Here is a 15003-nt window from a genome sequence, read left to right on the forward strand (position 1 = left end):
CCGTCAGAATGCCAGCAGCGGGGTGAAAAGGCTATGAGTCCCCTGGCGGAATCGTTGCACTTGCCACGCTGCAGACTTGGTGGCTCGATGACGCACCACAGGATCTATTCCCACTCTATGGGTGTTGTGGACACCCATAAGTAGAAATTGCCCTGGTGCGTCGGGATTCCGGCTGGCGGCATTGTCGGCTGTCGGGATTCCCGCGTCGGTAATATCCTGACTGCCGGGATACCTACAGCCCATAAATTAAACATATCCCCTTTACCTCTATACAGCAGTTAGTGAACACTATTAACATTTAGGGGTCTATTCATGAAGCAATGAAAACTGTGGAGAAGTGAGCCAGTGGAGAAGAGCCAATCAGCACTGAAGTAACATTTATAATTTGCATACTATAAAATTATACAGAGAAGCTGATTGGTTGCCATGGGCAACTTCTCCAGTGGCTCACTTCTCCACTCTTTTCACTGCTTCATGAATAAACCCCTAATATGGAAATGTTATACAATTATAACTATAACAGTCTAAGGGGGACATGTACTAAGCAGTGATAAAAGTGGAGAAGTGAGCCAGAGGAGAAGTTGCCCATGGCAACCAATCAGCTGCTCTGTATATGTTTATAGTATGCAAATTATAAATGTTACGTCAATGCTGATTGGTTGCCATGGGCAACTTCTCCACTGGCTCACTTCTCCACTTTTATCACTGCTTAGTACATGTCCACCTAATGCCCTTATTTATCAATGAGTGATACATTTCACCGTGAGTGATAAATTGCACCAGCCTATCCGCTCCTAACTGCCATGTCACAGGCTGTGTTAGAAAAATGACAGTTAGGAGAGGATTGGCTGGTGCAATTTACACTCATTGATAAATAAGTGCATTAGTAAAGTATACAAATGAGATGGTAAGATGTTCCGCACAGCCCAAGTAAGTTCATTTGCCATGGGAAGCAAAACCCACAAACAGGCATCATTAGTTTTTAACTTTCTTTTTTCAAGCAGCGGAGTAAATCATCTGTAACTGTGCCCTCTGGCTCTGCATGAGACACTTGTAGTTTAGAGCCTCAGTTGTAGAGATCCGACAACGGATGGATGAGTTCAAGTGGCGTGCCTCAAACTTTAAGTCACTGGCAGTATTGAAAGACATGAACATAGTGCCAACATCAAAGCAAGACTAAGAGAAGGATCAGATCTCTGTCTGTTGGTTGCAAATGAATCCTGAGGCATCCACCATCCTATGATAAAATACCAAAACGCGCCTCCCTTTGATGGTAGACAGAAAATGCTGCAGTGATTGACGTACTACTACTTCCACTATATTCTGTGATGCTGAGACTTTTACTTCAGCAGCTGGTTGGTTCTACAGCCAAGGACAATGTTAGTATAAGGCACATAACCATATATTTTAATTCTACTTGAAGTGCCCAACGTCTTATTAAAGGATTATACTTTTGTGTCTGACTTTAACCATCATTGTGTGCTGGTATATTTAAAAGAAATTATTCTCAATTTCTGTCCATAGTCTATGAAGCCTATTAAATATGCAGGTGGAGATGTATCATTATCACAGCTGTAGAGAGATAAAGTGGAGAAAGAAAAAGTATCAGCCAATCAGCTCCTAACTGCCATTTTACAGTCTTTGTTTGCAAAAATGACAGGAGCAGATTGGGTGGTATTTTATCTCTCTCCACTTTGTCCCTCTCCAAGTTTTGATCCATATCCACCACAAAGAGATAAGTCTGTAATATTATAATAAAATGGCGCCACAATAAAAAAAAAAAAGAGAACATTCACACTGATTTAAAGCAATCCACTTTTTGGGAAGGTCTGAGAAAGAGACAAATTGTAATTTCAGCTCCTATCTATTGAATACTATGTATACAACTATATCAATTAAAAAGAAGAAAAAAACTTGAATGGCTGTGTGCATGCTCTTGTTTTCCATAATAGAATATGTATAAAGTAACATATTAAAGAAGCAAATTAAGAAAAATCACAAGGCATGGCTAAATCTCTGAGTCTATGGCATGCAAAACCGTGCCATACATGGCGGGATATAGCAAAGATGTATGTGGTTACATTTGTATAATTATCCTAAATCCAACTTCATACAAAAGTTTCATCAGAGGTACTACCCAGAATCCTTTTCTGCATATCCACACTTGCCCTGGACTCATGTTGCATGCATCACCTGGTAATGTTCTTCTATGAAAAGGTGGATGAGCTCTTGGAGCCTGAACTGAACTAATACAAGACTGTAAAAATAAATCTGGACGCTTACTGTACAAACAGCTGAGAGGATAGAGCAAGATGCATGTATTACCTGATGTCCAGCTTTGGGAAGAGTGCTGGAGACCTGTTATCTGTATTGTTCCTCTTGGGGAAAAATAATCTCTGTCCTCTGGAATTTTAACCCTTGTGTTCGGACTGAAATAGTTGGAGGGAGGAGTTCATTGGGAGTGATGTCACATAGAGAATATTAATATTGCAGAGCATTTGGGCACGCAGCTGCACAAGAAGTAATCCACAGCTCATACCATGTTATTTAGTGGACCTGTACTTCAAACACTATTTTTAATTGGCAGTAAAGCAGCAGCTGTCAGTGCGTTACTCCTGTACCCCTGCGTATGTGTCGTCAAGCCATTCGTCTCTGCTATTGTCAAATAAAATATATGATCAAGTTTTATAGATCTGAATGGAAGGCATGCTGTCCAGTTCATATTTATAGTGGATCAGGGCTTCATGTTACCAATGTCACCTGACCACGTGTCATGTAGTAATTGAGGCTTTCCCTCTGTGAACTTCTTATACTTGATAATCCGTACTGTCATAGCAGGCACATCAGGGGGGCAGGAGGGCAGTTGCCCTCAGTGATGGATCATGGATGGGCTTTCATTAAGATAATCAGCCCAGCAGTGCATAGTGACTGTGTAGAGCAGTGCTTCTGAAATCCAGTCCTCGGCACACATTAGCATTAGCAGTGCATGTTTTCCAGGGCTCCTCATAGAATCACAAGTGAAATAATTAGTATAATCTGTGAATCTTTTAAAAGCTGGCAGTCAGTAAAGAATACACCTGTGCTCCAGAAAGGAGATCTGGAAAACATGCACTGTTAGTCTGCCCTGAGGACTGGATTGTAGAAGCACTTTCAAAGGGATTAGGTAAAAAATGCAACTGTCCAGACCCCGGAAATGCTGCACCAGACCGGCTTCCTGCAGCAAACTGTGCCATTCTGGAGCTTGTAGTGCTCATCCCTGTCCAGGCGGTGTCCGTTCCAGGGGGTGTCTGTAACAGCTGTAGCCAGGGAGGTGCGGAGGGAGTGAAAACAGCCTTCTTGTATGGTTCGGGGATGGGGTAAAACCGAAATGGTCCGGACCATACAGGGAGGCTGTAATCTCCCCCTCCTAGCTGTCACAGACACCACCTGGATGGGGATGAGAACTACAAGCTCCAGAATGGCAGAAGTTTTCTGCAAGGATCTGGTCTGGTGTTTTGTAGTGATGAGCGGGTTCGGTTCCTCGGAATCCGAACCCCCCCGAACTTCAGCCTTTTTACACGGGTCCGAGGCAGACTCGGATCTTCCCGCCTTGCTCGGTTAACCCGAGCGCGCCCGAACGTCATCATCCCGCTGTCGGATTCTCGCGAGGCTCGGATTCTATCGCGAGACTCGGATTCTATATAAGGAGCCGCGCGTCGCCGCCATTTTCACACGTGCATTGAGATTGATAGGGAGAGGACGTGGCTGGCGTCCTCTCCGTTTATAGAGAAGAGAGTAGAGAGTTAGAGACACTATTTACTAATTTTGGGGAGCATATTAGGACTGGAGTACTACTACTTGCTGATAGTGTGACCAGTGACCATTGACCACCAGTTTAATTAATCCGTTCTCTGCCTGAAAAAAAATTATACACAGTGTGACACAGTCACATACCATATCTGTGCTCAGCCTCAGTGTGCTGCATCATCATATGTAATACTGTATATCTGACTGTGCTGAGTGCTCACTGCTCACACAGCTTAATTGTGGGGGAGACTGGGGAGCAGTTAGAGCAGGAGTACATAAATAATATATTTTAAGTACAGTGCACACTTTTGCTGCCAGAGTGCCACACTGCCAGTGTGACTGACCAGTGACCACACTGACCACCAGTATATTGTGATTGTCTGCTTAGGACGGAGTACTACTTGCTGATAGTGTGACCAGTGACCAGTGACCACCACCAGTTTAATTAATCCGTTCTCTGCCTGAAAAAAAACGATACACAGTGTGACACAGTCACATACCATATCTGTGCTCAGCCCAGTGTGCTGCATCATATGTAATACTGTATATCATTATCTGACTGTGCTGAGTGCTCACTGCTCACACAGCTTAATTGTGGGGGAGACTGGGGAGCAGTTATAGCAGGAGTACATATTTTAAGTACAGTGCACACTTTTACTGCCAGAGTGCCACTGCCAGTGTGACTGACCAGTGACCACTGACCACCAGTATATTGTGATTGTCTGCTGACCACCAGTATATTGTGATTGTCTGCCTGAAAAAGTTAAACACTCGTCGTGTGGTGTTTTTATAAACGCATTCTGCAGACAGTGTCCAGCAGGTCCGTCATTACATAATATATACCTGTCCGGCTGCAGTACTAGTGTGATATATATATATATATTTTAATTTTATCTCATTATCATCCAGTCTATATTAGCAGCAGACACAGTACGGTAGTCCACGGCTGTAGCTACCTCTGTGTCGGCAGTCGCTCGTCCATCCATAATTGTATACCACCTACCCGTGGTTTATTTTTTTTTTCTATCTTCTTGATACTAGTAGCTTACTTTAGGAGTCTGCAGTGCTGACAGACAGTGTCCAGCAGGTCCGTCATTACATAATATATACCTGTCCGGCTGCAGTACTAGTGTGATATATATATATATTTTAATTTTATCTCATTATCATCCAGTCTATATTAGCAGCAGACACAGTACGGTAGTCCACGGCTGTAGCTACCTCTGTGTCGGCAGTCGCTCGTCCATCCATAATTGTATACCACCTACCCGTGGTTTTTTTTTTTTTCTATCTTCTTGATACTAGTAGCTTACTTTAGGAGTCTGCAGTGCTGACAGACAGTGTCCAGCAGGTCCGTCATTACATAATATATACCTGTCCGGCTGCAGTACTAGTGTGATATATATATATATTTTAATTTTATCTCATTATCATCCAGTCTATATTAGCAGCAGACACAGTACGGTAGACCACGGCTGTAGCTACCTCTGTGTCGGCAGTCGCTCGTCCATCCATAATTGTATACCACCTACCCGTGGGGTTTTTTTTTTTTTCTATCTTCTTGATACTAGTAGCTTACTTTAGGAGTCTGCAGTGCTGACAGACAGTGTCCAGCAGGTCCGTCATTACATAATATATACCTGTCCGGCTGCAGTACTAGTGTGATATATATATATATTTTAATTTTATCTCATTATCATCCAGTCTATATTAGCAGCAGACACAGTACGGTAGTCCACGGCTGTAGCTACCTCTGTGTCGGCAGTCGCTCGTCCATCCATAATTGTATACCACCTACCCGTGGTTTTTTTTTCCTATCTTCTTGATACTAGTAGCTTACTTTAGGAGTCTGCAGTGCTGACAGACAGTGTCCAGCAGGTCCGTCATTACATAATATATACCTGTCCGGCTGCAGTACTAGTGTGATATATATATATATATTTTAATTTTATCTCATTATCATCCAGTCTATATTAGCAGCAGACACAGTACGGTAGTCCACGGCTGTAGCTACCTCTGTGTCGGCAGTCGCTCGTCCATCCATAATTGTATACCACCTACCCGTGGTTTTTTTTTTTCTATCTTCTTGATACTAGTAGCTTACTTTAGGAGTCTGCAGTGCTGACAGACAGTGTCCAGCAGGTCCGTCATTACATAATATATACCTGTCCGGCTGCAGTACTAGTGTGATATATATATATATTTTAATTTTATCTCATTATCATCCAGTCTATATTAGCAGCAGACACAGTACGGTAGTCCACGGCTGTAGCTACCTCTGTGTCGGCAGTCGCTCGTCCATCCATAATTGTATACCACCTACCCGTGGTTTTTTTTTTTTTCTATCTTCTTGATACTAGTAGCTTACTTTAGGAGTCTGCAGTGCTGACAGACAGTGTCCAGCAGGTCCGTCATTACATAATATATACCTGTCCGGCTGCAGTACTAGTGTGATATATATATATATATTTTAATTTTATCTCATTATCATCCAGTCTATATTAGCAGCAGACACAGTACGGTAGACCACGGCTGTAGCTACCTCTGTGTCGGCAGTCGCTCGTCCATCCATAATTGTATACCACCTACCCATGGGGTTTTTTTTTTCTATCTTCTTGATACTAGTAGCTTACTTTAGGAGTCTGCAGTGCTGACAGACAGTGTCCAGCAGGTCCGTCATTACATAATATATACCTGTCCGGCTGCAGTACTAGTGTGATATATATATATATTTTAATTTTATCTCATTATCATCCAGTCTATATTAGCAGCAGACACAGTACGGTAGTCCACGGCTGTAGCTACCTCTGTGTCGGCAGTCGCTCGTCCATCCATAATTGTATACCACCTACCCGTGGTTTTTTTTTCCCTATCTTCTTGATACTAGTAGCTTACTTTAGGAGTCTGCAGTGCTGACAGACAGTGTCCAGCAGGTCCGTCATTACATAATATATACCTGTCCGGCTGCAGTACTAGTGTGATATATATATATATATTTTAATTTTATCTCATTATCATCCAGTCTATATTAGCAGCAGACACAGTACGGTAGTCCACGGCTGTAGCTACCTCTGTGTCGGCAGTCGCTCGTCCATCCATAATTGTATACCACCTACCCGTGTTTTTTTTTTTTTTTCTATCTTCTTGATACTAGTAGCTTACTTTAGGAGTCTGCAGTGCTGACAGACAGTGTCCAGCAGGTCCGTCATTACATAATATATACCTGTCCGGCTGCAGTACTAGTGTGATATATATATATATTTTAATTTTATCTCATTATCATCCAGTCTATATTAGCAGCAGACACAGTACGGTAGTCCACGGCTGTAGCTACCTCTGTGTCGGCAGTCGCTCGTCCATCCATAATTGTATACCACCTACCCGTGGTTTTTTTTTTTTTTTTCTATCTTCTTGATACTAGTAGCTTACTTTAGGAGTCTGCAGTGCTGACAGACAGTGTCCAGCAGGTCCGTCATTACATAATATATACCTGTCCGGCTGCAGTACTAGTGTGATATATATATATATTTTAATTTTATCTCATTATCATCCAGTCTATATTAGCAGCAGACACAGTACGGTAGTCCACGGCTGTAGCTACCTCTGTGTCGGCAGTCGCTCGTCCATCCATAATTGTATACCACCTACCCGTGTTTTTTTTTTTTTCTATCTTCTTGATACTAGTAGCTTACTTTAGGAGTCTGCAGTGCTGACAGACAGTGTCCAGCAGGTCCGTCATTACATAATATATACCTGTCCGGCTGCAGTACTAGTGTGATATATATATATTTTAATTTTATCTCATTATCATCCAGTCTATATTAGCAGCAGACACAGTACGGTAGTCCACGGCTGTAGCTACCTCTGTGTCGGCAGTCGCTCGTCATCCATAAGTATACTAGTATCCATCCATCTCCATTGTTTACCTGAGGTGCCTTTTAGTTGTGCCTATTAAAATATGGAGAACAAAAATGTTGAGGTTCCAAAAATAGGGAAAGATCAAGATCCACTTCCACCTCGTGCTGAAGCTGCTGCCACTAGTCATGGCCGAGACGATGAAATTCCATCAACGTCGTCTGCCAAGGCCGATGCCCAATGTCATAGTACAGAGCATGTAAAATCCAAAACACCAAATATCAGTAAAAAAAGGACTCAAAAATCTAAAATAAAATTGTCGGAGGAAAAGCGTAAACTTGCCAATATGCCATTTACCACACGGAGTGGCAAGGAACGGCTGAGGCCCTGGCCTATGTTCATGGCTAGTGGTTCAGCTTCACATGAGGATGGAAGCACTCAGCCTCTCGCTAGAAAAATGAAAAGACTCAAGCTGGCAAAAGCACAGCAAAGAACTGTGCGTTCTTCGAAATCCCAAATCCACAAGGAGAGTCCAATTGTGTCGGTTGCGATGCCTGACCTTCCCAACACTGGACGTGAAGAGCATGCGCCTTCCACCATTTGCACGCCCCCTGCAAGTGCTGGAAGGAGCACCCGCAGTCCAGTTCCTGATAGTCAGATTGAAGATGTCAGTGTTGAAGTACACCAGGATGAGGAGGATATGGGTGTTGCTGGCGCTGGGGAGGAAATTGACCAGGAGGATTCTGATGGTGAGGTGGTTTGTTTAAGTCAGGTACCCGGGGAGACACCTGTTGTCCGTGGGAGGAATATGGCCATTGACATGCCTGGTGAAAATACCAAAAAAATCAGCTCTTCGGTGTGGAAGTATTTCAACAGAAATGCGGACAACATTTGTCAAGCCGTGTGTTGCCTTTGTCAAGCTGTAATAAGTAGGGGTAAGGACGTTAACCACCTCGGAACATCCTCCCTTATACGTCACCTGCAGCGCATTCATAATAAGTCAGTGACAAGTTCAAAAACTTTGGGCGACAGCGGAAGCAGTCCACTGACCAGTAAATCCCTTCCTCTTGTAACCAAGCTCACGCAAACCACCCCACCAACTCCCTCAGTGTCCATTTCCTCCTTCCCCAGGAATGCCAATAGTCCTGCAGGCCATGTCACTGGCAATTATGACGAGTCCTCTCCTGCCTGGGATTCCTCCGATGCATCCTTGCGTGTAACGCCTACTGCTGCTGGCGCTGCTGTTGTTGCTGCTGGGAGTCGATGGTCATCCCAGAGGGGAAGTCGTACTCGTAAGACCACTTTTACTACTTCCACCAAGCAATTGACTGTCCAACAGTCCTTTGCGAGGAAGATGAAATATCACAGCAGTCATCCTGCTGCAAAGCGGATAACTGAGGCCTTGGCATCCTGGGTGGTGAGAAACGTGGTTCCGGTATCCATCATTACTGCAGAGGCAACTAGAGACTTGTTGGAGGTACTGTGTCCCCGATACCAAATACCATCTAGGTTCCATTTCTCTAGGCAGGCGATACCGAAAATGTACACAGACCTCAGAAAAAGACTCACCAGTGTCCCAAAAAATGCAGTTGTACCCAATGTCCACTTAACCACGGACGTGTGGACAAGTGGAGCAGGGCAGGGTCAGGACTATATGACTGTGACAGCCCACTGGGTAGATGTATGGACTCCCGCCGCAAGAACAGCAGCGGCGGCACCAGTAGCAGCATCTCGCAAACGTCAACTCTTTCCTAGGCAGGCTACGCTTTGTATCACCGGTTTCCAGAATACGCACACAGCTGAAAACCTCTTATGGCAACTGAGGAAGATCATCGCGGAATGGCTTACCCCAATTGGACTCTCCTGTGGATTTGTGGCATCGGACAACGCCAGCAATATTGTGTGTGCATTAAATCTGGGCAAATTCCAGCACGTCCCATGTTTTGCACATACCTTGAATTTGGTGGTGCAGAATTATTTAAAAAACGAGAGGGGCGTGCAAGAGATGCTGTCGGTGGCCAGAAGAATTGCGGGACACTTTCGGCGTACAGGCACCACGTACAGAAGACTGGAGCAACACCAAAAACGCCTGAACCTGCCCTGCCATCATCTGAAGCAAGAAGTGGTAACGAGGTGGAATTTAACCCTCTATATGCTTCAGAGGTTGGAGGAGCAGCAAAAGGCCATTCAAGCCTATACAACTGAGCACGATATAGGAGGTGGAATGCACCTGTCTCAAGCGCAGTGGAGAATGATTTCAACGTTGTGCAAGGTTCTGCAACCTTGTGAACTTGCCACACGTGAAGTCAGTTCAGACACTGCCAGCCTGAGTCAGGTCATTCCCCTCATCAGGCTTTTGCAGAAGAAGCTGGAGACATTGAAGGAGGAGCTAACACAGAGCGATTCCGCTAGGCATGTGGGACTTGTGGATGGAGCCCTTAATTCGCTTAACAAGGATTCACGGGTGGTCAATCTGTTGAAATCAGAGCACTACATTTTGGCCACCGTGCTCGATCCTAGATTTAAAACCTACCTTGGATCTCTCTTTCCGGCAGACACAAGTCTGCTGGGGTTCAAAGACCTGCTGGTGAGAAAATTGTCAAGTCAAGCGGAACGCGACCTGTCAACATCTCCTCCTTCACATTCTCCCGCAACTGGGGGTGCGAGGAAAAGGCTCAGAATTCCGAGCCCACCCGCTGGCGGTGATGCAGGGCAGTCTGGAGCGACTGCTGATGCTGACATCTGGTCCGGACTGAAGGACCTGCCAACGATTACGGACATGTCGTCTACTGGCACTGCATATGATTCTCTCCCCATTGAAAGAATGGTGGAGGATTATATGAGTGACCGCATCCAAGTAGGCACGTCAGACAGTCCGTACTTATACTGGCAGGAAAAAGAGGCAATTTGGAGGCCCTTGCACAAACTGGCTTTATTCTACCTAAGTTGCCCTCCCACAAGTGTGTACTCCGAAAGAGTGTTTAGTGCCGCCGCTCACCTTGTCAGCAATCGGCGTACGAGGTTACTTCCAGAAAATGTGGAGAAGATGATGTTCATTAAAATGAATTATAATCAATTCCTCCGTGGAGACATTGACCAGCAGCAATTGCCTCCACAAAGTACACAGGGAGCTGAGATGGTGGATTCCAGTGGGGACGAATTGATAATCTGTGAGGAGGGGGATGTACACGGTGATATATCGGAGGATGATGATGAGGTGGACATCTTGCCTCTGTAGAGCCAGTTTGTGCAAGGAGAGATTAATTTCTTCTTTTTTGGTGGGGGTCCAAACCAACCCGTCATTTCAGTCACAGACGTGTGGCAGACCCTGTCACTGAAATGATGGGTTGGTTAAAGTGTGCATGTCCTGTTTATACAACATAAGGGTGGGTGGGAGGGCCCAAGGACAATTCCATCTTGCACCTCTTTTTTCTTTAATTTTTCTTTGCGTCATGTGCTGTTTGGGGAGTATTTTTTTTGAAGGGCCATCCTGCGTGACACTGCAGTGCCACTCCTAGATGGGCCCGGTGTTTGTGTCGGCCACTAGGGTCGCTTAGCTTACTCACACAGCTACCTCATTGCGCCTCTTTTTTTTCTTCTTTGCGTCATGTGCTGTTTGGGGAGTGTTTTTTGAAGGGCCATCCTGCGTGACACTGCAGTGACACTCCTAGATGGGCCAGGTGTTTGTGTCGGCCACTAGGGTCGCTTAGCTTACTCACACAGCTACCTCATTGCGCCTCTTTTTTTCTTTGCGTCATGTGCTGTTTGGGGAGTAGTTTTTTGAAGGGCCAGCCTGCGTGACACTGCAGTGCCACTCCTAGATGGGCCAGGTGTTTGTGTCGGCCACTAGGGTCGCTTAGCTTACTCACACAGCTACCTCATTGCGCCTCTTTTTTTCTTTGCGTCATGTGCTGTTTGGGGGGTGTTTTTTGGAAGGGCCATCCTGCGTGACACTGCAGTGCCACTCCTAGATGGGCCAGGTGTTTGTGTCGGCCACTTGGGTCGTTGAGCTTAGTCACACAGCTACCTCATTGCGCCTCTTTTTTTCTTTGCATCATGTGCTGTTTGGGGAGTGTTTTTTGGAAGGGCCATCCTGCGTGACACTGCAGTGCCACTCCTAGATGGGCCAGGTGTTTGTGTCGGCCACTTGGGTCGCTGAGCTTAGTCACACAGCTACCTCATTGCGCCTGTTTTTTTCTTTGCGTCATGTGCTGTTTGGGGAGTGTTTTTTGAAGGGCCATCCTGCATGACACTGCAGTGCCACTCCTAGATGGGCCAGGTGTTTGTGTCGGCCACTTGGGTCGTTGAGCTTAGTCACACAGCTACCTCATTGCGCCTCTTTTTTTCTTTGCGTCATGTGCTGTTTGGGGAGTGTTTTTTGGAAGGGCCATCCTGCGTGACACTGCAGTGCCACTCCTAGATGGGCCAGGTGTTTGTGTCGGCCACTTGGGTCGTTGAGCTTAGTCACACAGCTACCTCATTGCGCCTCTTTTTTTCTTTGCGTCATGTGCTGTTTGGGGAGGGTTTTTTGGAAGGGACATCCTGCGTGACACTGCAGTGCCACTCCTAGATGGGCCAGGTGTTTGTGTCGGCCACTTGGGTCGCTTAGCTTAGTCATCCAGCGACCTCGGTGCAAATTTTAGGACTAAAAATATTATTGTGAGGTGTGAGGTGTTAAGAATAGACTGAAAATGAGTGGAAATTATGGTTTTTGAGGTTAATAATACTTTGGGATCAAAATGACCCCCAAATTCTATGATTTAAGCTGTTTTTTAGGGTTTTTTGAAAAAAACACCCAAATCCAAAACACACCTGAATCCGACAAAAAAAATTCGGTGAGGTTTTGCCAAAACGCGTTCGAACCCAAAACACGGCCGCGGAACCGAACCCAAAACCAAAACACAAAACCCGAAAAATTTCAAGTGCACATCCCTAGTGTTTTGGGCGTCTGGTGTTTCGGGTACAGATCATTCTAGTTTTTACCCAATCCCCTCTCAAGTACCACTGTATCATCGCCATCACTGGTCCTTATGACTTGTTATGTAGCAGAGTCTACTACAAGGTTCAGTAGAGGAAACAGTTATATGACAAAGCTTCCAAATCATCACAGCTAGCTTCCTCCACATTCCCTACCATGGGAGCCAGATCATCAACTCATGGGTCCATTAGTAGGGCTTGTCACTTGGACCAACGTTGGTATCCCCTGCACATGTCTAAGCATAATACAGATGGATGGGATGCATATGGAACATGTACCTTTCCTGTATGACCTAAGTGGTGCAATTAAACAAATATAAGACGAGATACTGTGGCTAAAATAATTGAGGACATAATTGAGGATTATCATTCATAATATACTTTAGGTAACATTTGTATTGTGTATTGCGGTTGACTTAGACTGGGTACACTGGGCGATATATATCGGCTGTTCGAGTGAATGGCTGATATATCGTGAGTCGATCGGTGGGTGTGTACACCCAATCGGCGGGATGTAATGGCATCCGAGATCGCCGCAGCTGCGGGATGCCAGTCGAAATGTAGGGAGCAGTGGAGTTAAAGATGGACTTGTATGTGCAGGTGAGGAGTTTGAAAAGGATTCTGTAGGGGAATGGAAGCCAGTTCAGATTTTGTCAAAGGGGAGTGGCAGATGGGGAGTGGCGGGAGAGGAAGGTAAGTCTAGCTGCAGCGTTAAGATCAGATGAGAGGGGAGCGAGGTGGGAGGCCAGTGAGGAGAAAATTGCAATAGTTGAGCCGTGAGTGGATAAGTGTAGTTGCACTCTGGGAGAGGAACAGTATAAAATGACCAACTGCTGCGGAGGGGTTCACTACGATATGCCGGCGGTCGGACTTCCGGCAACCAGCATACCGGCGCCGGGAGCCCGACCGCCGGCTTACCGTCAGTGTGGCGAGCGCAAATGAGCCCCTTACTGAGCCTCATTTTGACTTGTTTTAAGGACATTACATCAAAGTTGGATCAGCCTGTAGTGTGTTTTTCCACTTTAATTTTGAGGGTGACTCCATATCCAGACCTCCATGGGTTAATAAATTTGATTTCCATTGATAATTTTTGTGTGATTTTGTTGTTAGCACATTCAACTATGCACAGAACAAAGTATTTAATAAGAATATTTCATTCATTCAGATCTAGGATGTGTTAATTTAGTGTTCCCTTTATTTTTTTGAGCAGTGTATATATATATATATATATATATATATATATATATATTGGGGGGCACCAACGTTTATCATGCCTCCGGGCGACAGGGGCGACCATATGCCACAGATGCAATCATGACCAAAATGGAAATATTAGTCTGTGCCATCTTAGTAACCAGTGTACAGGACATGCAGCACTCATGTGTCCTCATAGTAATCTCTGATGAAAGCCACATGTTGTTCTGTCCATGAGATTTATGCGAAAGCCCCAATGAATTTAGGAAGCCAGGTGGTAAGCAATAGGTTAAGTCTTCTCTTGTCACCTTGGTTTGCTGGTGCTATTAATACCTCTGTTTCCCCCCTGCCAGGGGGCAAATGCAGGATTAGTAAGTAGGAGGGATGGTCAATATATGTGCCATATTATTCTCTATATATAGCAAATCCCAGACGGTTACTCAGGAAAAAAACGTAAATTGCTCCTTTGCCTTTGTAGATACAAATTGAGGGTTGCTCTCAGAGACTCAGTGTTCAGTGTAAACGCCTTCCTTAATCCGACATTTCAATAGCAGCAGTTTATTGTTAATTGTCGGTGGCGGTATTTATTGTTCATTTCTATTTTCCTGTATTGTCCCTGATGATAATAGCTGCTGCTATTGAAACATCTTTTAATATTTTATTTACAGGTGGAGTACCGGTGCCAGAGGGCGCTTAATATCTGGCCGTGCTGGTGCTTGTTTCACAAGTGACGGCATACCTGGGCTGGCTTGCTGGGGATTGTAGTCTGCCTGTAAAAAAAACAACATTAGTCTCTAAACTTTAACCATTATCCCTACACCCACTGCCCAGGGGTGCAGGAAATAGTCCCAGGCTTTCAGCCTAGGCCTGGGGATACCCAACTTCCCGAGGAGCTTCCAGGCCTGCGCTGACCAGTTTGGGGTTGATGACATTATGGCAGGAAGACTCCGTGCTGTGGATGCCCCTGCTATAGTGTCGGCCCACCAGGGGAATGTAGTGACAGCCCATTCTTAAGGGGTGTGACCAGCCATCAGAGGGGTGTGTGGCTAACCACCACAGAGTCTTGGATAATTATTATTATAATTAGTGTCACTATTATGATGGTGATCCTGTCTATATATGTGCATGTGATAGGGGGCCCCGGTACTGACTGATCAGTGTCTAAAAATCAATGAGAAATTATGTCTAGTA

At 45.0% G+C, this 15003-nt stretch overlaps 1 protein-coding gene across 1 annotated transcript in view; it reads right to left on the bottom strand.

The window, feature by feature from the left end:
• LOC135001496 (sarcolipin) overlaps nt 1–2679 on the bottom strand; it is a 79816-nt gene extending 77137 nt beyond the window's left edge. Inside the window, exon 1 of the mRNA XM_063951586.1 lies at nt 2326–2679. The gene's annotated coding sequence lies outside the window, so the exon portion shown is untranslated. The remainder of the gene's footprint in view (nt 1–2325) is intronic.
• Between the last annotated feature and the right edge of the window lie 12324 nt (nt 2680–15003).

The sequence above is a fragment of the Pseudophryne corroboree genome, chromosome 2, assembly GCF_028390025.1.
Source record: "Pseudophryne corroboree isolate aPseCor3 chromosome 2, aPseCor3.hap2, whole genome shotgun sequence".
Taxonomy (NCBI): domain Eukaryota; kingdom Metazoa; phylum Chordata; class Amphibia; order Anura; family Myobatrachidae; genus Pseudophryne; species Pseudophryne corroboree.